The following is a 2,657-nucleotide window of genomic DNA, read 5'->3' on the forward strand; positions in this document are numbered from 1 at the left end:
TGTCCGAGAGGGAAGGGGGTGCCTGTGGGGAGGTCTGGGGCAGGACTCACATGGAGCATGGGCTGGCTCCTCCAGCTGTGGCAGATTCTCAGCTTGTGGTACCAAGGAAAGCTCCACATCTGCCCATGGAAATTTCTAGGGACAGGCCAAGACAATGTCCACTGGGACATGGAGGATGGGAATGTTGAGGTAGAAAATACATTGACGACCTCCTACTTCCAGTCTCTGCCCCGTGGGTCACTGGCCTCACCTGCATTTACAGGGGGGCTGGAGACAGGATTAGTGGATGGGTTGATATTCTGCTAACTTCCCAGGGAACTGAAACACCAGAACATTTCACTCACACAAACACAGTAGAGTCAACCTGGGGCAGCTGCGTGGACCTCAGTGATCTGACTCCTGCTCACAGGCAGGTGAGCAGCAAGGCTGGGCACTCACCTGAGCAGCGTCAGGCCAGTCCTGTCTCATGACTGTGGGATTCATCCCAGGACTTCAAGCTGGGATCTCCGGAATGGACATCACACAGTGTCACTGGCATATTAGGGGAATAATTAAAGCCTGATGAGCTCTTGACAATCAATCCAGGGAGCAGCTGACACAGGTCCCGGGATATGCCCTTGGAGGCAGCTGCAGGAGATGTGGCTGAGGGTGTGACAGGCAGGATGGGCGGAAAGTGAGAGTGTGTGGTGAGCTGACCCCTCAGCAAATTCTGCGTCTCTCAGACTGCCACCCTCTCTGTCACTCTGGTGAAATCTGGGTTTGTCCCCCTTAGTCATGTTGTGTGTCATCCCTCCAGAGCAGCTGACCCTGTCTTACCTGACCCCGTGTCATGCACCCCTTTCTCCATTTTCTTTCTGTTCCATGTGGTGTGTGTGCCTGTGTATCTGTCTGTCATGTTCCTCACCTAAGTGACTTGTGATGATGAGCAGATTTTCAGACGCTTATTTTCATGTACACACCTTCTTTTTTGGGTGAAGTGTTCGACCAAATCTTCAGATATTTCTAAAAATTTGAATCGTCCTGTTTGTGGGTAGGTGAGTGTGTATTTCTTCGTATATACTTTATTTATTTATTTAGTTAGTTAGTTAGTTTGTTAGTGTCCTCACCCAAGGATATTTTTTCCATTGCTTTTAGTGACAGAGGAAGGGAGAGAGAGGAAGGGAGAGAGAAACATCAATGAGAGAGAGAAGCACTGGTTGGTTGCCTCCCGTACGCACCCGGACTGGGTATCAAACCCACAACCTTATGATTAGAGGATGATGCTCTGACCTACTGAGCCACACCAGCCATGGCTATGCCCTTCTCTCTCACGTGCAGGCCCATGTGCCCCCCACAGAGGTCAGGATTCCACGCAGTCCCATCACACGTGGACTCTGTGTGTTTCCCTTTAAAACAGCCACCTCCTCCCACCCAGACCCTTCCCCTGCCCCTCAGCCCTGCAGCCATCACCTGGTTCTCCATCTCTCAAATTCTGTGATTTCAAAAAGTGTGTATAAATAGAATAGTACAGCATGTAACATATGTGATTAGTCATTCATTCATCACATCTCCTCACAGACTCAACAATGTTGTGCATATCAATAGTCCAATTTTTTTTTGCTGAATAGTATTCTGTGATTCGCATATACCAATGTCTGTTTAACCATCACCCAAAGGACATCTCAGTTGTTTTCGGTTTGAGGCTCTTATGTGTAAGGGCGTTGGTATGAACTGAGTGATTGTGTCTTCTGAAGTTCGTATGTTGAAGTCCTTACTTCCAGTGTAGCTGTATTTGGAGATGGGGACTCTAAGGAAGTAATAAAAGCCAAAGGAAGTGTTATGGGCGGGACTCTGGTCTGGTGGGATCAATGTCCAGAGCCTCTCTCTCTGACTGCGAACAACCAACTCGTTGGTGTTTGGTTACCGCAGCCTGAGGTGACTAAACAGGTGCTGTGAACACTTGTGTATGGGTTTCTATGTAAACATAAGTTTTCAATTTTCTGAAACAAATGCCCAGTGATGCAGTGATGGGTTGTATGGTAATTGTTGGGGATGACTCTGCCTTGTTTCAGGAGTTGTAACTGCCCCCCATGGCTAAGACTGAGTGAGTGCATTACTCACCTCCGGAAGGAGAGCCACTAAGAAAACAAAGCTTGCCTCTTACTGCTTCTGCTTCATCCCCCTGCCCCCAAGGTGTGGTTGGTTAGTCCATGATGGGTAAGGCCCCTCAGAGGCAAGGCAACCTAAGCCAGACACAGTCACTTGGGAGGTCATCATGGAAGGACTCGGGGGTTGCAACAAAGAGAGAGTGATGGACCCTCTCCCTCTGGCTATTCTGACATAGCCCGAGTCCCCATGTCCTCTGGGAGAAGCGCTTCCTGGCTCTAATCCACTTAAGCCTGAAAACCTATGATGGGGGAGGCGGTGCAGCCCTTTGCTGGCTAGAGCAAGACCTGGGGTAATCAGGCATAAGAAGGAATTCCTAAAAGTCCTGTGAAGCCTGCTTTGCTAAGAGTGTTTTCATTCATATGATATAGGTCCAAGGAGGAAATGAGTATGTCTCCCAAAGTTTCTGGAACCCCCTTACCTGACAGACTCTGACTCAGACTAAGCCCTCAGATTTCTTTGAAATGTTGTCAAATGTTTGATCCTTGCTGACTGTATTCCTGTGTATTACA

At 48.7% G+C, this 2,657-nt stretch overlaps 1 long non-coding RNA gene across 2 annotated transcripts in view; it reads left to right on the plus strand.

Moving 5' to 3' along the window:
- The window catches only part of LOC118988050 (uncharacterized), an 11,763-nt gene extending 10,087 nt beyond the window's left edge, over positions 1-1,676 (plus strand). The window contains exon 3 of one of the 2 annotated variants that reach the window (XR_005066707.1): positions 1,666-1,676. This is a non-coding gene — a long non-coding RNA (uncharacterized LOC118988050). Of the gene's footprint in view, positions 1-977; positions 989-1,665 lie in introns of those variants that run through there. The other variant, XR_005066708.1, reaches the window with a different exon arrangement.
- The last annotated feature ends 981 nt before the right edge of the window (positions 1,677-2,657 follow it).

The sequence above is a fragment of the Sturnira hondurensis genome, unplaced genomic scaffold (genome assembly GCF_014824575.4).
Source record: "Sturnira hondurensis isolate 20B ecotype Veracruz unplaced genomic scaffold, ASM1482457v3 Scaffold0005626, whole genome shotgun sequence".
NCBI lineage: Eukaryota > Metazoa > Chordata > Mammalia > Chiroptera > Phyllostomidae > Sturnira > Sturnira hondurensis.